The 10,291-nt window shown below is 39.3% G+C and overlaps 1 long non-coding RNA gene across 1 annotated transcript; it reads right to left on the minus strand.

The window, feature by feature from the left end:
* Positions 1–5,318: 5,318 nt before the first annotated feature.
* Positions 5,319–9,017, minus strand: LOC143883657 (uncharacterized). Its single transcript, XR_013252470.1, has 3 exons — positions 8,805–9,017; positions 5,949–6,063; positions 5,319–5,628 (listed from the first exon to the last, which is right to left on the minus strand). It is a non-coding gene; the product is annotated as an uncharacterized LOC143883657 (long non-coding RNA).
* Positions 9,018–10,291: the final 1,274 nt, after the last annotated feature.

Raw genomic sequence — 10,291 nt, forward strand, 5'->3', positions numbered from 1 at the left:
GGTATTTATAGTTTCTAAAGCATTCTGTGGTTTTTAAAAAAGTATCAAACTTCCCCAATGGAAGGAATTACATTTCGCAACTTTATTTATGAAGATTTATAACAATGGATAGCCAAAGATATGTAACGGCTTTCAAGATAGCATTATTTTTCAAAAATTATCTTGAAGTGGTCATGGCCAAAATAGTTTCAATTTTTCTAGTTAGCTCAATACAGCCATACCAAGGCGACTCAGGCAAATGAAGAATTCAGAGCGAGGGAGTAGCAAATTGTAACATGGAAGCTTAATTTTAGGCATAACTTCTTTGATAGAGAGATTGCTCAGACACCTCTTGTCGGCTCTCTTGACTCCTGCTATGTTATTAAGAATACGGAGTGATGGAGACCATTCTAAGGCCCATATTTTAAGTTTTAAGTATTTTCCAGGTGTATTTAACTTTCTTAGGTTATAGGAGGTAGGCGTGCAATTCGGGTTGGGTTCAACCCGGAAAAAAGTTAGGTCAAGTCGGGTTCGTGTTCTGGTTGAGTTTTCCCAACCCGGGTTGAGTTCGGGTCAGGTTCAGGTTGAGGGCTTGGGCAACCCGACCCGAGTGAAACCCGACCTTTTTTATTTTAGTAAGCTTAAAATGTCTGGTTGGTTCAGGTTGACTCGGGTCGGTTCGGGTTAAGGTTGATAAAAACGGGTTCATCAGGTCGGGTCGGGTTGAACCTCATTGGGTTGGAACTTGGGTCAGGTCGGGTTCGGGTTGAGTAAATGGTTCCTCTAGTCGGGTTTGAGTTGGCCTCAACCCGACCCAACCCGATCTGAGTTGCACGCCTAATAGGAGGGGTACCACGGGTCTTTTCCCAACAATATCACCTAGGCAGTGTTCTTTTGATTTCTTTTTTCGCTTATTTTCCGCGTAGACGTCACTTTTTTCGGCATAAATGCATTTTTTGGGTGTTTTCTTGTTTTCCTCGCCGTCCTCCTCAGATCCTCATCGTGCTAGCCATCTCCAGGTACGGTCTCTCTCTCTCTCTCTCTCTCTCTCTGACCTCCATTCTCTGTGTATGGGTTTCATTTGGCTCTCCCCCCCCTCTCTCTCTCTCTGTTGAGTTAGTGATACAAAATCATCAGTTGTATTTCATTCTTGGAGTGGGTCCCACTTGGCCCTTTTAAGTGGGATGTCTCTCTCTCTCTCTCTCTCTCTAAATATATGATTTGTATATAAACGAGAGGTTTTGAAGAAGAAGGGAAAATGTAGAGAGAAGGGGAGAAAAGGCTAGGGCAAGACAAGAGGGTTTTCTCTGGGGCTCTATGTGGGATTTTCTGGTGAAACAAAAGCAAGGTTCTTCTTCTTGAGGAGAAAGCTAGGGCAAGGCAAGAGGGTTTTCTCTTGGGGGCTCTAGGATAGCTTTTGTGGTGGAGCAAAAGCAAGGTTATTCTTGAGGAGAAAGCTAGGGCAAGGCAAGAGGGGTTTTCACTTAGGGGCTCTTGAAGGGTTTTTGTGGTAAAGCAAAAGTAAGGTTCAACTACTCAAGGTTGAGGAGAAGGTTTAGGGCAAAAAAGAGGGGTTTTCTCCAAGGCTCTTGGAAGGCTTTTTGTGGTGAAGCAAAAAGGGTTGTTTACTTCCAGAGGGTGATTCACCCTTCTCGTCGTCGATGGGGTTGGCTTGGACATTAGTAACTCGGGGGTGGGGGTGGGGGAGGAGGATTTAGCATTGGCCATCGTGACAACCGGCTGAGGGAACAGGTTACAAACAAGTACTTGTAGTTTACCTGACATATCCGCTACTTATTGAATCAAACCATTGAACTGGTCCCTCGTGGGACTAGTCAGAGGGGGCATAGTAGACACCAGGGATTCTTCTATGCGAGGAAGCTAATTTCATCTCAACGCAGGATCTTGGTTTGAGGTAGAGCCTGGGTTGACACTGCTTCAAGTGACCCTATCGCTTTGTTGAGGGTTTGTGGTGTTCTTCATCTTCCAAATTTAGAAGAATATTCCAACGGTTAGCGCCAATCTGATGGTGCAGAAATTTGGTACCCATGATCAGTGGCTGGTTCAGCTCCAACCTATGATTGATCTGCTCTCACAGAAAACACGTTAGGGGTCTTTAAGTTGTGACTCCGGGAGACCACTCTGGCACTCAAGTCAGAAATCGGCACAACAGGAGAGAAAACAAGCAACAGGTGAACTCGAGAGTGCCTCTTTCTAGTAATTCAGGATACTGGAGATGTGTACCTTTGAGCTTGAGGGTGCTTTTATAGAGGAGGACTTCACAATAGTTTAGGAGACTTGCTTTGATTAGAAGTCTTTCCTTATTGGGCGATTTCGTTTGGAGATAAACACCCGGTTTCCTCATGGGAACTGACTTTTATATGGGTTCACCGTCCTTTGGAGAGTTGCCATCCTCATAGGGGACTTTCCCTATGAAGTTCTTTCCTTCATAGGACGTTGCTACGTTGGAGAAATAGAGAATCCTTCTCGCATCTTACCTTTAGAGGGAGAGTTTGGTTTCCTCATTTAGGTTCATTGCCACGTAACATTAATCTAAGGGAGAAGTGGATTTTACCCCTAACGCTGAATTTACTAATAGAGTCCCGACATCTGTTGATCTTTTGACTATTCACTATGTAATTGCATGTTTAAACTCTGATAAGATTTTATTATCTAATGAATCATTATTTCAAATCTATCTTAGATTTTTTTAATTCTTGTATATTTATATACTTCACATTCCCTACTCTCCCTTGGTTTACCATGGACAGAACAATGTACTATAACTACCTTAGGACCATGTGCTTGTTTTAGTAACATGTTCCACTTCTTATATCTAACTTAGCAGTAGGTGCTTGTAAAGTGATATATTTGCCCCCTTTCCTTCCCAGGGACTACTCTTTTTGCACTACAAGGGGTGGCCCCAATATGTCATTTCCTGTATGCTAGAAGAGGCTACACATCCCTTATCCACACAAGTTTTTATAGTCCTAAAACAACCATGACCACATGTACAAGCCACTTGTCTGATCCTATGAGGTCCACACATGCTCTCTCTCTCTCTCTCCCCCTTTTTTCTAGAATAGAGAACGCGGGGAAGTACTAGGCAGAGATAAGTTTCATTCACACATGAGACCCTGATGTGGACCCACCGTCACATGAACTTCTCTATCAGTAGGGGTGCAACTCGGTTCGATTTTTGGGAATTTTGAATGAGCTTTTACAATAAAATGGGGTCCGATTTGGGTTTGTTCCAAATCAATTTTTTAGAGAATCTCAATTTTTTAGAGAGTTTCACACTTTGCGGATATGGGTTTAAAGGTCATAAACCGAATCATGTAAATCTCTGTCTTAACTTTTAACTTATTTTTTTTGGGGCGATGATATTTTCACACCCCTGCAGTATGCATGCGCTACTCTTGTAACATGATTTGACCTGAAAAAGTGTTATAGTTGCCCACTGTTCACGTCAAATCACGTTACAAGGGAGGTGCATGCGTAGGGTGAAAATATCATCTCCCTCTTTTTTTTATCTCCAAATTGCGTCATTCCTTACTACGCGCTAATTACACGGTTGGGCCCGGACTTACAAGGTCCACACCTTGAAAAATCTTCGCTATAGGATGATCTTAACCCTACGGGTTAAAATGGATGACTCATGGAAACATTTGCAGGATAGAGGGCCAGAAACTTCCTATAGAGAAGATTTTTGGGCAGGCCTATCTACACCAACAAACGAATGGCTTAGATCACCCAATAATGTGGGTCCAACCAAAGTTGGCAAATCATGTACGGAAAAAGCCGGGATAGAAAATTTCGAGTTTAATACGCTATTGGCTTAAAAACATTTAGTAAAAACTGGTCAAATAAATAAAAAGAACAAAAAAAATGCACTTAATACGTTTAAAATTGGGAAGTGATATATGCGCCCCTTTTGATTACCAGGGACATCCAGAGCTAGTGTATCGATGACTAAAGTGGGGCTGAAGTACTTGATGTCAGAAGAATTCAGTGGGCCTGATTGCCATGTACACTGGCACTGGGTGTACCAATTAATCAAAAGGGGCGGATATATCATTCACACATGAGACCTGATGTGGACCCACCGTCACATGAACTTCTCCATCATTATATGGGTGCAACTCGGTTCGATTTGTGGGAATTTTGATTGAGCTTTTATAATAAAATGGGGTCCAATTTGGGTTGGTTCCAAATCAATTTTTTAGAAAATCTCAACTCAGCCTGACCCAAATTGCACCCGTATCTACGCCAACAATTGAATGGCTTAGATCACCCAATATTGTGGGTCCAACCAAAGTTGGCTAATCATGTACAGAAAAAGTCAGGATAGAAAAATTCGAGTTTAATACGCTACTAGTTGCACGGGAACGAAAAACAAAGAACCAAATGAAGCGGATGAAAAGCACTAATAATCAATATGGAATGGGTAACTAATATTAAATAAAAAAGTCAAAACATAGATTTAAAGGAAATCCAGGAATATCAAATCGAAGAGAAAATGGAAATAAGATCAGTCAGTTTTGCTATTTCTATAGCCATTCTACTTCCCTAAAATCATTTGTTTTTCCATTCTCTGATTTATCGCAAATTTATAAGCTATTAATAGCAGACCTAAAAGGAACAAAATCGTTTGATTTTCCAATCTTTGATTTATTGCAGATTTATTAGCTATTAATAGCACCGCTAAAAGAAACAAAAAATAAAATATTATTAGAGATTTTTAGCTATTAATATATTATCAGATATGAATCCAAAAAAGCCCTCCAACAGAAAATTTAAAGTGTTTAATACAATTTTTAAAAAAAGCAAAACTTAAATATCCATGAAACTCCCAAAATACCAATCAGCCTAAAATGTGAAAAGAAAAGGAATAACCAAATAAAACCTACCAACTTTGTAACTGAATTTGTGTATAGATAGATGGATTTGAGTTGAGGGATTGACATGGAAATACCACATGAAACTTGGGGACCCCAGGTTGTCTTGGAAGTAGAAGATGTGATATTCCTGTTTCGTGTTTTCTTTGTTATTCCACAATGCTAAAAATATTTTTGAATGCATTTTTTTCCAAAGAGACCTTAATGCTTTTGAAATGATATAATCAATGGTTTCCAAAGAGACCTTAATGCTTCACCAACTCCTTGAATTTTCAAAAGAAAAAGTAATGAGGAAGAAGAAGATATGAAATACCCAAGATTACTGCTACTGATCACTTTGCTTCCACTTATTTTGGAAGTGAACCTGCTGTCTTTTGTATTTTTTTAATTTTTTGAAAGTGAAACTACTGTTTGTCCTGGGAAAAAACCAAATTATTCTTCTAATCCCAATGAAATTCCATTAAATATATAGGATTACTGCATATCAAAAAATCGTCTGTCGAGATGAATAAGTAGAACAAAGTAGAAGGAAGGAGGATACAAAGACCCACTCTAATCTTTTCATCCTTCAGAACTTGAAGGATAAATTCATAAACACAGAGAAATTCAGAACAGAAAAATTATAATAAAGATATAGGAGTCTGTCCCTTTTACCTCATAAGGCATGTCATCTATTCCCAACCACATATCTGTGTTGATCAATACAATTCTCATCCCCATAAAAGGCCAAAAATTCTAATATGGAAACATCCTACATGCACCACCATACGGAAGTCAGATTCCAGTTCTTATAGAATGGTATTAGAACTCTTTATTCACAAAAAAAAAATGACAGAGCACTAAAAAGTAGAGGCAATTAGTATTATAATATGGCTATGCAGGCGGGACAAAGGGCCACATTTGTATCCAGTAAATCAGTTTTAGACACAATCAATTCTGAATATCCCAAACGAACATGGCCTTAATTATGATTTCATTGAACTGTTTTTTTAAAAAAAACCAGTAAGATCGGATACATAGCTTAGCTTAATAATCTAAACAACATTTAAAGACCTGAGTTTCCAAACTTACCTGATAAGATAGATGTTGTAAGTTGCACAATAGCAGAAATGACAGATATTTGAGCCGAACCAAAGCATTCAAAAGGCAAGAGAGGGAATTTCACTTGTGTGAGTGAAAGATTTCGCTGCAATCAGAGCAATGATTAGTTGATTGTTCTTTCCAAACCCACCGATAGTATAATATAACCACATAGAAATCTCAGAGATTAGAAGGGGCGTTTTAATGAGAACATATTAGTATGAAAGAAATATAAAAATATCTTATATAGTGACATGGAAAAAAAATCTCACATCAAAATATTCAAATCCAAAAAAGCAAAGTGAAAAAGAAGGAAATATAAGAAAACAAACACAGATAACCCGGAAAACATTACAGTGAGAGAGGGAGAAGAGACTGGGTGTGGCCTGTGTTGCTTACAGGGAAGAAAAATAAGATAGATACCTCAGTTTTCGTGGTATTTCATGTGGGCCAGAAAAGAAATTGAAAAAGAAGTCGCCTCTGTTGCCCGGCCTTCGTGAGTTTGTTAATTGGGGCAGTAAAAATGGGAAGAAGAAAAAGAGACGTGAAGGAATAACTTGTTTGGAAGTGGAAACGTTACGGCGAATAAGAAACCTCTTTTGGAATAGGAAGCGTACTGTTTTTGAAGCCCCAATCTGACAGTAATTGCATTATGTAATGGAGGAAAAATAAAGCCCTCGTTCGGGAAATGGTTTCTTTTTCTTAAGCAACTTCTGGAATTCCAAACGGTATGTATATATTATATGATATATGTAGGGCGATGATATTGTCACCCCCCCTAAATTACGCATTCGCTCCCCTTTTGGCTTGATTTGACGTCAAAAAGCATTAATAAGGGGGGCGAATGCGTACGCAGGGGGGGTGACAATATCATCGCCCTATATGTAAGGCATATATCACATGTTCAATAGTGCACATGATGCATCTTATAAGTATCATTTTATATTAAACTAATGGACATTTATTTGGAAAATAAAAATAATGACGTTTTGAGGCAAGTAATCCTATACTATATATAACATTTATTTTGCCCAAGACCCCCTAATTGCATATTAATTGTGATTCTAGAAACCTTTGTAATATACGGGATAGAGAGGGGCTGACACGTGGCACCACCACGGCTTTAAAACTGTTTTATATTCTAGAAACCTAGTTGCGATGTATATGAAACGGCCTCTTTTCTTTTAACTTCAGCCCTTTTTTTAACGCATCTATTCACAAGGCATTTCTAACCGTTTTATTTCCTCTCTGGCTCTCAAATCAAACCCCATGAAGGATCACAACCTTTCAATCCATAATTTCAGCCTTTTTTTTTTTTTTTTTTAACGCATCTATTCACAAAGCTTTTCTAACAGTTTTACTCTCTCTCTACAATCAAACCCTACGAAGGATCACAACCCTTCCATCCATAATTTCTAAATACCCATCCATACATTATGTCTTTTCAGAAATACCTCCTGAACTCCACCTATGTCTTTTCAGAAATGCCTCCTGAACTCCACCTATTTAAATATACTTTCCTTGCCTCTACCCTTCATCCATCCCATTTCTGCTAAAAATCCACGATTATATCAGACACCAGGTACTCTTTTTTATTGTGCTATGTCTTATTCTTTAAAGAAAAGGCATTTTTTTGCAATTAATTTATATATTAGTTTATGCTTCTACGACTTTATAAAAATTGATTTATAATTTTTCTCGCCCATTAATTCTTAATTTGTTTGTACATTTTGCTTTTCTTTTTCTTTTTCTTTTATAGGGTTATCAACATTTATCCTCATGGATCTCTTTTAAAATGCATCTTTATTTAAAACAATTTTAAAGCGTTGTTTTTTTCTCGCCTGTGCATCGCACAGGTCTGCAACTACTTAGGAGCCGTTGGATATTTTATGCGGCTTGGATTAAATGGGGGTGAAAACCCGCTCAGAACGTAAACCGGTGACCCTTCTTCCCTCAGTCCCTTTTTTTTAGGACCGAAAATATGGAAATGCAGATCTCAATGCCCGTGTAAACATGGCTTTCCAGTTTTGCTCAACCCCCTCTCTTCTCCTTCTCAACGAATTCGCCGGGTAATAGAAAACCTCAGCATGACAGAAATTAAGCCTCGATTTTTCACAGTTCAAGGACTGAGTTTTGACACAGAAAATATCGATCTTGTGAAATTACTGGTTTACTAAAAAGGAAATAACACAAATTGAAGTTGGGCCTAATTTTGTGAAATGATTTTACAAAAGCCCCATATCTGATTGCCTGATTCAGCAACAGTTGAGGAAAACTGTGTGGGTGAACCAGTTTATGAAATGATTTTACAAAAGCCCCATATCTGATTTTACAAAAGCCCCATGGGTATGGCATAGTTGAAAGCCCACGAATTGAGGAAAAAGTTGGAAACAAAATCAAGTGTAGCAGATTATGCAAATTAATGAAAGATTAGATTTTTTGCAAAACTGATATCTTTGGTGTATTTTTGTGAATTCATTTGGTGGACTGTTTTTTCTTCGACTTCACCAATATGTTTTACCAATTCTTTCATGTTCAAACCATGGATGTCGAGGATCTCAATTAACCCACAAATTTGTGGAGAAGAAGGAGATGAGCCAGGAAATGGAAACCATGGATGTCGAGGATCTCTATTAACCCTCACTTTCTCTGTTTTTCACCAAAATTGGGGATCTGCATTTCGTTATTTTCGGCTCAAAAGGAAGAAGGAGAGAAGAAGGGTAACCGGTTAACTTTCTAAGGGGGCTTTCACCTCGTTTAATCTAGACTCTGACCTACCCTTAGAAACAACAAAAAAGAAGACACCATTTAATAAAGAAAAGAGAGAAAAACAGGCATTTTACTCACCTCTTTTTTCTCTTTCCATTTGATTAAGGAAGAAATTAGTGATGCTGTAATTAGGTTTTCGACGGTTGGGTTTTTTTTATGAAGGAGAGGTCAGATTTTGAGGAGGAACCATAGTATTTGATTGGATGGAGGCATGGCAAGGAGGAGAAGACGGAGATCAGGCAGACCATGAACGGCTTAGGGAGAGACGCGTGGGAGAGAGAGTGAGGGAGAAGGACACGTAATGGCTCTTCTTAGAAAGAGAGAGGCGGTGGAGACTATGCGTGGAGACTTAGACCTGGCAAACGGGTGGGTCGGGCCGGGTCAACCCGCGGGTGATGCGGGTGCGGGTCACACGGGTCGGGTCAAGAGATGACCCGCATTTTTGCGGGTCAGAATTTTTGTGACCTGCGCGGCCCGCGGGTGGGCCGGGTCAACCCGCGGGTCACCCGCAAATATAATATGGGATTGTAATTCTCATGATTTGACCGATTCTCATCATTTGAGTAATTGTCATAATTCTCTACATGTTGTTAGTATTTTTCTCGTAATTTTATAACTTCATAATCATTTATACGTAATTTTTCATTTCAAACTTTATAAACTCAGTTATTTTACTTTTGTTCGATTACTTTTTTTTTGCTTTTTACTTTTGCTAGAAACCTTCGCCTGTGCGCATCTTTGCACGGAGTATTACCACATATGAAAAAAAAAAAAAAAAAAAACGAAATGTTATCAACACTACTGAGGGCACTCTCACTTTATTAAAAGTATGGTATGGCCCACACCATCGGATGATCCAAACCGTCCATTAGATGGGCCATAGCCTGAATAGGTTATGCTCCAAAAATCATTTCCATAGGATGATTTATCAAGTGCTGATAACATTCTCCGAGAAATTCTTAAAGATTACTGTAAAAATGCGGGTGCTCGCGGGTTGACCCGACCCGGCCCGGCCCGTGTTTTTCCGGTCAACCCGCGGGTTAAATTTGACGGGTCACTAAAAGTCAGACCCATGCCCGCAAATTTGCAGGTGGGTCGCGTCGACCCGCGGGCACGGGTTGCTTTTGCCAGGTCTAGTGGAGACAGAGAGAGAGAGACGCGTGGAGCATGCTTAAATCCAGAATTTCCAAACAAATTTAAAAATCCCTTACTTTTCTCTATGAGAGAGAGAGAGAGAGAGGCGGTGGGGATTGAATGTGAAGCGTTGCCCAAGACTCCCATAATTGCAATTTTACAAAGCTATCACGGCTACTTAAATCTACTACTATAAGCTGGGAGGAAAAGCCGAGGCTGATTTTCCTGAAAATTCTGTTGAATTTACACCTCAGCTGAAACAGGTAAATGCCTCATATGCCCTCAAATTCACACTTTTCTGAGTTTTAAATACCCCATGTGCCCTCAGATTACACGCAGCTTCTGTGTATACATCAGAGATATTTTTGGCATCAGAGATATTTTTGGCAATAGCCATATCTCTTCAGATACGTGGGGGAGAGAAACGCTTC

This window comes from Tasmannia lanceolata, unplaced genomic scaffold (genome assembly GCF_043159265.1).
Source record: "Tasmannia lanceolata isolate RefF3 unplaced genomic scaffold, GAP_Taslan_0.1 ptg000002l, whole genome shotgun sequence".
Lineage (NCBI taxonomy): Eukaryota > Viridiplantae > Streptophyta > Magnoliopsida > Canellales > Winteraceae > Tasmannia > Tasmannia lanceolata.